The sequence below is a fragment of the Toxorhynchites rutilus genome, chromosome 1 (genome assembly GCF_029784135.1).
Source record: "Toxorhynchites rutilus septentrionalis strain SRP chromosome 1, ASM2978413v1, whole genome shotgun sequence".
Taxonomy (NCBI): domain Eukaryota; kingdom Metazoa; phylum Arthropoda; class Insecta; order Diptera; family Culicidae; genus Toxorhynchites; species Toxorhynchites rutilus.
This window is the reverse complement of record NC_073744.1, coordinates 58556676-58570649: the sequence shown is the minus strand read 5'-3', so window position 1 is coordinate 58570649 and position 13974 is coordinate 58556676. Positions and strand designations below refer to the sequence as shown.

The window sequence follows — 13974 nt, the reverse complement described above, 5'->3', positions numbered from 1 at the left end:
AAATTGTGCTAAATTCCCTGAGCTATCGTTGGTGGATCGGGTCGATCCAGACAGTATTTACCCATTTTGTAACGAACAATCTTTTCTCTGTCAATAAACATGTTCGTCCTTATCTTTACGATTCAATCATGGGAATTATTTCAGAATTCTTTCAGTTTGTGGTACTGGAAGGACTTGTGAAATCCTAAAAACACACACAATAAGTTGATGTAAGTTAAGTTAATGAATGAGCTTAAGCTTGGATAGACTGCACACTTCGTAGTTGCTCTCCGTGTTTGACCTGAACCATCGAAATCAATCGCAATGACGGAGAGTTATTTTTTTTTGAACCTGAGAAGGTTACCGAAAGAACTCCTCTTGGAACCGTTATGCATCGGACATATGCTTTATAGAAATTTAATCGCAACGGGGAAGACTTGTCTACGGGAAACCTGAAAAGGTGACCGAGAGTAGTCCTTAAAAATCAATAGACCAGCCGATATATTCCGTTATTTATTGCGCGTACGCTTACCGTTCCCCTCGCGACGTTCCACGGACTCCGAAAGGGTATCCAATCACTACTAACCCGATTCTGAAGCAAACTATCGTGGGTGGTCTTCTTCTTGAATTGCGTTAACGTTCCCTGTGGAACTTTTGCCGTCTCAACGTATGCATTAACCAGCGTCATTTATTAATACTTAGTTGAGATTTCTTAAGCCAAATAACACGCCTTGAATGTATTCCGAGGGGCAAGCTCTAGAATAAGGTGTGACCACAGTGCAAGTTGGAGGAAATTTCTCTGATGAAAAATCCCCCGGCCAGAACGGGATTCGAACCCGAACACCCGGTATAATAATGGGATACGCTAACCACTCGACCACGAGTGCACTATAGTAAAACCTTAAAAATATCATATTTTAGAGGTTCATGTGATAGAGAGATGCCTGTAGATTATGTCCATGTAAATTCGTCATGACTCGATTCAGTAGAACTTGAGATATCGTGTACAGTTTGAAAAAACTAATTTCGAGGAAACGCGTTTTAAGTTCATTGTTATGGTCGTACCAGGTTAGACCCACACAATAAGTTAATTTAAGCATCACTAAAATGGCTGTAACTAGGTAAATAATAGGATTTTCGATATGACCTTACTAGAGAATATTTTTGAATGCCTAAACTACAGAAATATGAAGGATTTTTATTTTTATTTTTTTCAAATTTCTAGATTAGAATACTACCTTAAATGAAAGTTGACCCGAGCTCACCCCTTAGAAGAAAAAAAAAGGTTTGACAATGGGTCACAGTAGTAAATATTACTTTCTATTAAGATTTGTGCTTTGAAATAAATTTTTTTCCAGTAATTTCGAAATAATTTAACAACATGTAAGTGTCTAGAAGTGCGATGGAAATGTGTATATACAGCCATTCCATGCCAAACCGATTTTCGTGAAAAAAGGTGTGGTTTTGTTCTTTATTGCAAAACATTAGAACCGTATTTTTTTAGGGTGCCCATTTCCATTTTAGGGTGGTCCGAAAAATTATTTTTCTCCACTTTTTCTCAAAAATGATTTTTTTTCAAAAAGGCATAACTGAACCGATTTAGATAATCGACATATCAAATTAAAGCCAATAAGCTACACTTTTTTAAATAGATATATATATATTTTAGAAAAAGATACTTGCAACAAAACGGATTTCATTTTCGTAATTATTGATTGTAGTCGTTTTTTATTGTACTCATGGCTTTGCTATATATTTTTTAAATTTTTTCTTGAAAGATGATTTTTTTACATAACATATCAGCGATGCTATTTTTTTCGTTTTTGAGATATGATTTTTCAAAGTCAACCGGTGGTCCGAAAAAAACAAATTCCCCTTTTTTTCCACCACAAAAAAATTCATAACTTTTAAACTACTTGTCCGATTCAGATGACCGACATATCAATTTGAAGCTAATTAGTTAGTTTTCTTTAAAAATATATAAATTTTGCGAAAAATTTGAATTTTTGTTTGCGTAATTATTGATTGAGTTAGTTTTTCATAGTTTTCTAGGTTAAAGATAGAGGGCGCTTTTTTCTGGAATCAGAGAGGTGTTATTTTTAGTTTTTGAGTAATTATTTTGCAAATTTTACATGTTTGAAGTCTTCGTTCAATATATTCCAAAAAAAATAGTACCTCTGATATTAAGATATGGTATGTAAAATATCCTCAGCCTTCAAGAAAAAAATAAAAAAAAATATAGCACCCTCTGTCCAAAGTTATGAAAACAATAAAAAACGACTACAATCAATAATTAATAAAATGAAATCCATTTTTGTTGCATGTTCAATATTCTTGGATTCATGTTCAATAGCTCATAGCTTCAATTTGATATGTCGATCATCTAAATCGGTTCAGTGGTTCAAAAGTTATAACTTTTTGAAAAAAAAATCATTTTTGGGAAAAGCTGGAAAAATTTGATTTTTCGGACCACCCTAAAATGGAAATGGGCACCCTAATAGAAAAAAAATCGGGTCTAATGTTTTGCGATAAAGAACAAAACTCCCACTTTTCACGAAAATCTGAGAACCACTATATCGGTTCGACATGGAATGGCTGTTTCTCCATTTATTCATTGTTGACCCTATTTCAACCCCATAACCCATTTTCACACCCATCGACGGTTTGTGAAGACATTTTAGTATGATAGTGTGTGCGGAATTTTGGGAGATATTATTTCCATAAAATCCCTACTATTTGCCGAAAATATCATCCGAAGAAGTAAAGGATTTGTCTCAATGTAATCCGCTTGCTTTTTATCAGTGTCACTTGTTTACTTTTGTCCTTAATAATCAATGGAGACTTTTCATTCACTCGCTTTTTCTCACGACCCGTTCACATATCGAAGGTTTTCTGATTACATACGGTTTCAATAATTAATTTTATAGAGATAATATTTACTCAATCAAGTTCCTTATCAATTCAAAACTTATAAAATTTAGTTCACGGTTGCGCCATATATTTTATGTTCACATTTATTGGAACAAACTTCAAAACCTAAACTGCCGTTCTACGCATAGTTGTCCCATGTTCCAAAATCGGCAACTGAGAAAAACGTCATCAAAGTTTTCTACCATATTTATCTACCAGAAGCTTAAAGGATTTCAGTTTGGCAATAAACTGGGTTTTTTATAAGCAGAAAACTATTGTTTAATGAAATGTGAACAGATCTCCTCACTTGAATCAATCAATCTTGGTTACGGGTTTAAAAACTCATGGGGGGACAGTTATGCCTAGAATATCAACATGGGACAATTGAACTCGATGTTGTTTTTGTTGTTATGATTTGGACCACCCCTTTATCTCAAAAATTACGGCTTGGATTTTTTATAATGTCATTCCCTTCTATTGTTGAACCGTATGTACCTAAAGTAAAAAAAACTTTGGTATAACCTCACAAGTAGAGGGAAACGGTAGCATAATCACAACAAACACTTAAATAGTCAAAAAATGTGAGTTTTCCGATAGTGGTTTTAAGGGTTTTCCGGCTAATTGAACAAACTATTCGTGTATTGTGCAGTAAAGTTCTGTTCGCCTACAGAAGAGGAACAATTTGATGTAGCGAAACTGTAAGTTTGATGACAATAAATGAAATGAATTGCATTTTAATTTTTGCGTGTTGTGTGGGGTGACATGGACACGTTTTTGTGGGGTGAATTGGTCCTACAGATTTGAGGTTTTTCTTTGGTCTAATTGATTCCAGATGGCGCTGAATTACAAGAAGAGGATGGACAGACAACGTTAGAAGAAGGAGTAGATTGAAAGAGCAACGCAGGCCATCGAGAACGGTTTTTCTTTGACCAAGCATCAAAAGTATTCGAAAATGCTCGACCAACAGTGAAAAGATTCATGCAGAATTCGAGATGGTGTCAATCCAACTTTTCTGGTCTGGAATCTGTCCAAGACACCTGGTATCGATTCCAAAGCATTGTTACTGATTGTAACATAATTCCAAAATATTTCACATAAACATAAATATGTTTTTTTTTTCGATGAAACATACCCTGGTCCAAATCACCCCGCATCATATTTTAATGTCCAAAAATCATCTCTTTTATTTTATGATATATTTGGTAGATTGAAGCTTTATATAATGATTAAACATTATTTATTGAGAGAAAACAAGTGTAGCTCAGTATACAATGTGACATTTTTTATTTAGATCGTATTGGTTTGGAAATATGAGGCGATTTGCTTAGGTGGTCCAAATTCCCCCCTTTTCCCCTACTGGGAAAAACAATAAGTTTTTTGCGTTCTTCCGAAAGATTATGCATAAAAACATCGTTTTGTGAAAAAGGGAGTGATCTGCAACACCTTTGCAAAATATAAATCTCATTGTTATTAGGCATTCGCTTACAGGGTGCACATATGTTCTGCTAAACCTTTTTTTTATTTGTTTGAGAATTAGTTCGTTCTTTCGAACCAGAAATGAGTACAATAGCCTTGCTGAAAGCGTGACATAAAATTCTTGTACTTGAAGCGATTTATTTATTACTAGCTGACCCGGCGAACTTCGTCCCACCCAAAATTTGTTTTTTGTTTTCAATACCTTCAAACATTCACGTTTTCTTACTATGAGCAATTTCATGGGTCCAATCGCAGAACTATTCATTGATTGATCTTCTAATCGACCCCGTTGAATTTACCTTTTACTATAAAATTCCTAGTATTTCTAACAAAACTCATCATTATAATATCAGATTATTTTCAGACACAATTTTCGTTCAAAATTTTTCAACCACTTGCAAATAACATGTTCCATCGTTACATGGAATAAATGTTTCATACAGAAAATATGATAGAATAAAGATTGCCCTAAATCGGACAATTCCTTTCTCGAGTTCTGCTCGTATCAACACATTCGGCAATACTTTTTTATTGGTATAGATAGATGAAGATGTAGGAGTGCGTTTGATCACATTAAAATCCATTTCCAATTTCGAACAAAGATCGATTTCGCTAGCGCAAACATCAAATGGACTAACAGTACTTGTCACTATGTACTTGTAGAACATATGGGAATTAAATTTTCCGAATTTTCCCTTTTTCCTTCGGAGTTTTTCGAAAATTTTCAATTGCCATGTTTGGAGGGGTGTCATACCATCATAGAAACATTTCTGATACCCAAAAACCCTCACATCCCAAATTGTGCTTGATTAGTTCTCGAGTTATGCAGACATTTGTGTTTCATTTGTATGGCAGCCCCCCCTAAGGGAGAAGAGTGGAGAGTCTAACCACCATAGAACTATTTATTGCACCCTAATACCTCAATATGCCCAATTTGGTTTCATTTGGTTGAATAATTCTCGAGTAATGAAGAAATTTGTGTTTCATTTGTATGGCAGACACACACCCCCTCCCCTTTAGAGAAGGGGGTGGAGAGTCTAACCACCATAGAATTATTTATTGCACCCTAAAGCCTCCATGTGCCAAATTTCGTTTCATTTGCATGATTAATTCCCGAGTAATGTAGAATTTTGTGTTTAAATTGTATGGCAGCCGCCACCACCCCCCCACCCCCTTACAGAGGGGGTCTCAAACTATCACGAAAACCTTCCCCGGTCCCAAAAACCCCTACATGCCAATTTTCATGTTGATCGGTTCAGTAGTTTCCGAGTCCATAAGAATCAGACAGACAGACAGAAATCCAATTTGGAAAACAATTTGGAAAATAAGATGTAATAAATAAGCAATTTTTTTTTATCCCATTTATTTATTTAAGGCTCATTAGCATTTTAGCTGTAACAGAGCCGAATTTTAATCGTGTACCTGTCACATGGTTATCATATATCTATAATTAGCACATTACACAATTCCTTTTATACCATTACATATGGTACATTCACAGAGTAGCCATTTAGGCGTAAGAGTATTCTTTCTGTTCTTCCATTATCCAGTTGGACCACCGGACAGCGGAGACAGTTGATTGATGATTGTTGAGTTATTTTTAGAACAGCAGCCCGATGTGTCTTGCAGAGCAGAGCAGTTGTATGGATGAATCGATCTTACTTCGACCGTGGATCGATCTCCATCGCTGATGATTGTTGCGTGGACGTAGCTATTCTGTAACAACACAAAGATGGTCAATGAGGGTCCTGAGTTTTGAACTCACGATCGATCGCTTACTAAGCGAACGCGCAACCAATGTGGCTACGGAGACCCCCAATAAGCAAATTAAGAAAAAACCTGACAGATCCCAACTTTTGAGCATGTTTTTATAACAGTAAGTATTCGTAGACAGTCAGCGAACATTACAACCATAATTTTGTTTCCAACGCTATATTTTATTCAGGTGCAATATTGGTGCAAATCTAGCTGTCTGAATAGTCGATTAAAAAAAATATCAATAATTTAATGTAAAAAAAAATCGGTTGTAATGGAAATTGATCTTATGATAATGAAAATTGCATTATCATAATAGTTGTTACGCTATGTACATTTTTTTTTAAAGTAGAAGGGTTGGAGCCTAGTGGCACGGACATAAGTTTGACGTAGGGCTGTTATTGTTCGGAACAATTGTTTCATGTAATTGTTTTCATTGTTCATAAATCTGTTATTTTAACTTTTTTGAAATTTCAAATGGAGGCCATGAAAAGGGCCGTTTGTTATCTATACTCATAATCGTCAAAGAGGTTGTAACGAACAAAAAAACAATAATTAGTATCACTGTGACACATAACAGGGTAGTATTGACAAATCTACGTTAAATTTACAACCAGATAGCACAGCGAGTAAAATGATGATGTTGGTTTTTTTGGCTTGAAATTCATTTAAATTTTTTAGAAAAGTCTGGTTTTTTCTTCAAATTTCCCGGTTTCAAGTATTCTTTCTATGCTGAAAAAGAGAATCATCATTTTCCATTGTTTCATTCATAACATATGAAGAATGGTTTAGTACAAGTGTTGTAAGCTACATTTATTAAACTAGGCAAATGGTGGATGGCATATGTTGCGCTTCAAATACTGCAGATCCTTCCCATATCGGCCGAACGAAATCTCCTGTCTAATCAATTATATCAGCCAACTTGGTATGATATTGATTGTATCGCCATCATCCACATCATTGAGCAATCTAACTTTCTTAACATTTACTGACGACATTTTTTGGTTAAAATGAATTTAAATAGAAATTCACCCGAACAAGCTGGAAACGGTATCGAAACATTGTCACCAATCTTGACAGACATGCTACGACCACTGAGGTAAGATTCCAGCCAAAGTAACAGATCGTTATCCATGCCTAGTTTGTCAAATCCGATAAGTCCGATAAGTACTTAGCCTACAAAAAAAAATTCCACCCGGGTGACTTTTTCAAGTTTGGAAACAAAAAAAAGTCTCGAGAATAGTGCCAAATTTGGAGAATACGGTGGATGGGGCAGCAGTTCGTAGTGCAATTCGACCAATTTGGCCGTGGCGACGGCGGAATTCCATTTTTTCCATTTTTCTAAAATCCGTGGACACGCCCGCTTCCACACACGATCAAAACAAAACTACGAGTCCGACTGGGCTGAAATTTTGACGGTAGCCATTTACGAGAATGTACTACACGATAAGTAATCTCTATTGCAATTCTGACACCATAGGGCGATGAGGCAAGGTACTTATCGGACCAGCCTCGTATATTTTCCCATGTATCCGAAATTGCGGCCTTGAGTGCATCAGCCGTTGTGTACTACTCTGCCTCAGCGTAGATTCTGCATAGGATCTCCCAAAAAATAAGTCAAGTTTTTGGTCCTTAATCCATGGCTTAGTCTCCTTGCTGGAATTGATAGCGGTATTGTCTAGCTGGAATGTGAATTTTTGCGACGATATCTATGCAAAAACGGTAGGAGAGAGGATTCCAGAACATTTATGTAATCCTTGCTATTCATTTTGAAGAATGTGAAAGCTATCTTGAGCTTTCCGGTTGCACAAAATCCTGCCCAAACCACGTACAAGCCTCCACCAAAGTTACTGGTTAAAAAATTCGGTGCCTCCTTCTGTAAATCACGTCAGTACCTGTCCCATCAGGACCTTCCAAATTGAACTTTTTTCGTCAGTGGAGATATCCTGGCATTAAAGAACTTCACGTTATGGTGTATAGAAAAATGTATTCTTTTGAAAACCGTTGTTTGTCATAACATACCATGCCCCACTGTCGGTTCATGTGAGTTTTGGCAATACTCAGACATCTTCCGATGTGACATGGTGTAAGATTAGGAGCTGTATCATTTTTAGCCCTTTTATGTAAGGACTTTTTACCAAAACTTGACGAGTTGTCTCCCGAGAAACATTTAAATTCAAAGATTGCTTTATTTGCAAAGCGTATACGAAGCTGTTTTAACCCTTTGCGGTTGTTTGTCTACTCTGAGCCACCACAGCAAGGAATCATACTAAATACTTCATTCAACGATGTAATATTTTACATTTTTTCTAAACGAATTTTAATGTCTAATTAACTTTTCCGCGAATGTATACGGAGTTTCTATCAATAATAGGCAACGGTACTCGGTATAAACAAAATATTATTAGCGAGGAAAAATAAAAGGATCTCTTTCAAGGGATATTAATTCGACCGCAAAGGGTTAACTATTCCCCGCTCATCCCGGTCGGACAGCTTCGATTTACATGGAGCTCTCTTCTTTTCATAGTTTCCTTGAGGATTCGTCAAATAATTGAGCACTATTTGATGGGATCGTCTAACCCGAGAAGCAATTCCAACATTTTCTTTGTGAAATGCGTCGATTTGTCCTTTTTCTCTCTCCGTGAGTACTTTTTATCCGGTATTTTCCAAATTTATTGATTAAAATTAAAAAAAAAGTAAAAAACAACTGTTTAAGTTAAACGTCATTAATCTGGAGCATTGATGAGACTAAAATAAAATTGTGGGACATATGATGAGGTCGCTAATTGTGGATAATGGAAATCCAACGTGCCCCACTATTTTATTTTTGTCTCACCAATTAGTACATTAGTAGAATTAGTAGCATAATGACAGCAGAGATAAAAATTCCAAAAAAAAAAGAGTTCCAAATTTCAGATCAATAGGTCAAAAGGATCGGGGTGAAATTTGTGGGACAACCCTACAGACATACAAACAGATCAAGTTGAATGAAACCGTTTAAAAAAGTAATTGGATATTTTGTTACAGCGGCCATCTTGGATTTGAAATTTCCATAAATAGCTGTGATCTAGAGTAATGCGGGGCAAAGGTGCGCACCTAACTGTTGTCGTCCAATAACTCTTGAAATAAAAGCAAATAAAATTCCGTTTGCTTACCAAATTGTAACTATATATTATATATTACCTTTGAAACGTAGTACAAGCATTTCTCGAGTTGTGTTTGTAATTGGACAAATACCCATTTTAATACAAAAAGACAAATGCGCATAGTGGGGGCAAAGGTGCGCACTTATTGAATTGAGCTTCTGATATAACTTATACCAAAAATAAATGGTTTATCATCAGAAGCGGGAGAAGCATCATTACTAAAGATTGTTGGCACCGTCCAGTAGGCAGGAGGGGGGTATTCTATGGTTTTTTATGTGTGGAGAAGAGTGGGTGTTATGGTCGAACATACCACGTGGAAATTTTTGAGAGGGAGGAGCTGACAATATAAGATATCCGAAAATGTCCAACATTTGAAACAGAATTCGTTTTTATTAACAAACTAGCTGACCCGGCGAACTTCATCCCATTTATAATGGATATATTGATAAAAATCATTTCGAATACTCAAGTTCCCACAGAAATTATTTTTATGTACGTAATCTATACTCGCGGTATATAATTTCTTTTTTGACATATAAACCTGATGTACTAAGACGCATCAGTCCTGATACTTACTATTTAAATCCGTTTCTCCGTTCTAGAGTTAAATCGTGAGGAACGGACACCAAATCATTTTTATTGATATAGATCAAGTTTATAAATACATAGTTACCTTCACTTGATTTATACAAACAATATTTTTTTGAAGTTTACTGTGAAAACATAAACATAAACGAAACATAAACGTTTTTGAATTGAACGCATGGTGAAAATAAAAACATTTTTCATTTGAAATTCATTTTGAATTATTTTTAAGCAATTGTTTATTTTTATTCCTCATCTTGGATTTCGGTTCTGAGGATTCCGACGCTTTGCCTTGGAGCGCTGTTGCTTTGTTGCGCTGTGCTGGGGTTCGAAGTGACAGACGATGGTTCCTCATGAAGCTAGAATCAAAATCTCTTCCTGCCAGTTTTGTAACTTGGTTGAATTCATGCTGGAGGTTGTTGGCTTCCGAAAAATCAAACGCCAGACGCCGTAAATCTTTGATAGTCATACCATAGAAAGCTTTGTCCAGTGCCCTGCAGTGGTCCGCCAGATCCTGTAGTTTCGAACTTTCCAGTTATTTGAGGTAAGTAAATCGTCATCTTCAAAGCTGAAAAAAATTAGATCAAAACATCGCAAAACTCTTTTTACCCTATCATTTTTTGCCACTTTCATGAAGTGTATCGTGTTCATTTGTGTGAGTTGCTGGTGTAATAATGTTTCAAACGAATACACTGTTGTAGAATTTTTATGCTCGTTTGCTTCAAAAAGGCCAATGCGCACTTTTGCCCCGTGCGCATCTTTGCCCCGCATTACTCTACTAGTCAAGCCCCTTCACTTTTTGATGCATTTTGATGTTTTGAGAAAATATGTAATCCGCAATTTTATAATGGCGGCCATTTTGGGTTTGATTTTTTTATAAATAACTAATAGTGAATCCCTTCCATTTGATACCCATATTGATGGGGCTTTGAAAAAATAAATAATCCGCCATTTTGTGGTGGCGGCCATTTTGGATTTTCATTCCTCATGAATAACTGTGTTCTACTAGTCAAGCCTTTTCATTTGATACCCATATAGATGGGGATTGGGAAAAACCCATATTGATGGAGTTTTGAGAAAATATGTAATCCGTCATTTTGTAGCGGCCGCCATCTTGGATTCTTAAAATCTTGATATGAAAGTCATGCAGTGTATGGTAGTTACCAATACCAATACACTTGAATATAAATTGAAGCGTTGTTTGACACAGACCAACAAGATCACCTGGTCTTATAGAAGTTGAACAGTGTGTACATACAGCCATTCCATGCCAAACCGATATAGTGATTCTCAGATTTTCGTGAAAACTGGTAGTTTTGTTCTTTATCGCAAAACATTAGATCCGTATTTTTTTTATTTTTCTATTAGTGTGCCCATTTCCATTTTAGGGAGGTCCGAGAAATCATTTTTTTCCACTTTTTCCCAAAAATGACGAAATCATAAAATCATAACTTTTGAATAACTGAACCGGTTTAGATGATCGACATATCAAATTGAAGCCAATGAGCTATTTTTTTGTTATTTTTGTTAAAAAATATTGATCTTACAAAAACAATAGATCTTGTTTTTGTAATTATTGATTGTAGTTGTTTTTTGTTGTTTTCATGACTTTGGACTAGAGGGCACTATATATTTTTTTTTAATATTCTTCCTTGAAAGCTGAGGATTTTCTACATAACATTTATCGATATCAGATATGCTATTTTTCCGTTTTTGAGATATGAAAAAACCCAAAAAAAAACATATGATGTCAATTGGGATCGAACCAAGGCCAGCTGGAACGCAAAGCTGTTTCACACGACCACGCTATATGTATAGCTACTATTGCTGTTGTATAAAAGTATGATAATATTACACCCCATTATAAAATGATGTTGGAATAGTTTTCTAAGAGGAAAAAAGAAGAGCAAGAAGAGCTGGGCCGTGTAATTGGGAAACTATACGAAAAGCTTTCGTATGCTTTCATTTCATAGAAGACACATGTCTTGCTCGCTCATATTGGCTCATAATGGCTCTAGCAAATATATTATATAGGGTCTTTCAGATTAAACGCTCACGCAAAAAAATCGGATAGCTCCTAATAAAAAAAATTTTTTTTTGCTCCGTCGATGGTAACACTGCATTCCCCACCTCGGGACGATAATGTTCGGCTACTCGTTCAGTCTGATCGGATGGTTTTTAGTGTCAAGATTAACAAATTACAAGAAAGTGTATTTTTAGTGACATCGTATTACTCGAGCAACCGCAGCCTTAATGAAACTATGTCCTCTTATGGTTAGAATTTCAACATTTCTCGTCGTCGATTACTTCCTCTGGGGGTACGTGAAGGACCGTTGCTATGTTAATAAGCCACAAAATTTGGAAGAACTTAAAGAATAAATAACTCGGATTTCCAACAGCATGGAAGTCGTAATGTTAGAGTTGTGCATGAAGAATTTTGTTCACCGTTTAAAACGCGTTATCGAAAAAAGGGTTGGTCACATCAAAAATGTCCTAAAATAAGCGCTTTATTTTCGTTTTTTAAAACTAAAAATCGGTTCACTTTTGTAGACGTTATTAAAATTTGTTGCGTGAGCGTTCAATCTGAAAGACGCTGTACAAATGATACACACATATTTAGACACTGTACAAATGATATACACATATTTAGGAGTAGAGCATTTTCTTTTATTTTTCGGCTCATTTAATGTAATAAATCTGGATGCCATAACATGTGCTAAAAATCAACATTGGGTGTACATTTCCGACATTTTTATTGAAACTTTTCATTATAATATAAAGTTGTCTTCAAAAACAATTTTCGTATAAGATTTTTTCACCTTGCATGCGGTGAAAGAAAAAGTTTTTCATTTAAATAGAACACTAGTTTGATACGAAGATGTTAGTTTTCCTTCATAATTCAATTTTAAAAAGTGCTTCATTCCGCCTGAAAATCAATTGTTATCTTTCAACGCGTATAGGGACAAAAACTCCCTTCAAAGCGAACAATTCAACGGAGAACTTCGCCATGCAATCACTACCGATCGACCAGATGTATCCTTTACGAACACAGCACCTGGTCATCGTGTTTCACCACCCACTACCCAACGCCATTCATGCAACTGCTTTCTCCGGTGGCTGAGCAGCTGGAACCAGCCACCACCTGTGATTGCCCTCCGCCAATGATGCATCGATAATCGAAGATCAATCAAGTGCAGCCCCTATCACACGTGGCGTCTTTCGCCTTAGGCCGCAAAGGCCGCGACAACCGCCGCGCATCACTTTCACTTTTGTCTCTCAAGAACAAGATTGACGATGACTGTGGCCTGTGTTGCTCGTGTCGTTCGTTCCCTCCGTGATCGGATAAGGAAAAAAGCTCCGGACATCGGACTTCCCGTCCACGCAACTGCGCAGTTCCTTCCCGAGCGAGCCAAGAGTATTCCAAGAGCTTTCTTTCGGAGTGCCGGAAGACGCCGTCCGCCGATGACGGCGACGGCGCGCGGTAAGGACAAGCCAAAAGCCGACATTATTATAATAGCAATATAGTATTAAAGTTAATATTATGTACCGGGATTCGTTTCTCCTGCTGGGTGCTGTTGTGCCACGGTGGTAGGGTTTCGTGTCTTCGTGGGGGACTCGGTTTTGTACATAGAACCCCGACTGCGCCGATGAGTAGGAGTGGGGGGTGGGTAATTTCCTCCGGCCAACGGAGAGCGAGAGACGATGCAACAAGATTAAGAAAACGACAGGGATTCGGGCGCAAACGAGGGTGTGCGAGATGACTTTGTCTTGCCAAAGGAAAAGCACCGGCACGGAGTGTGGTGCTTTCGAGCGAAGCTTACTTCTCTATTTTTTTCTTATGTCAATATGGGACCGGGTGGTTGGGGGGTGGTGGGTTTTCCATTTCGGGTTAAATTATACATGCAAAGCTAATGAGGGGTGGTACGACCGGTTGTTGTGTGTTAGAGAGAAAGTCTACATAAGGAAGGGTGAATATATGCGGCGGCGATGTAGGGAAAGCTGTTTGCCGAGCGCCGTTTAGAAAGTAGTATTCGGGGGAAAACGCAGGGCGCATGAGCGCCCCTAAATTTGTCGATTGACCCTCCGGTGGTGGTGGCCGGAGTTCACTCTCTCGCTTGTTATC

General features: G+C 36.9%; 1 long non-coding RNA gene across 1 annotated transcript in view; it reads left to right on the top strand.

Annotated features, from left to right (window-relative positions):
* The window catches only part of LOC129777322 (uncharacterized), a 294287-nt gene that overhangs the window by 23245 nt on the left and 257068 nt on the right, over positions 1-13974 (top strand). The window lies entirely within an intron of this gene.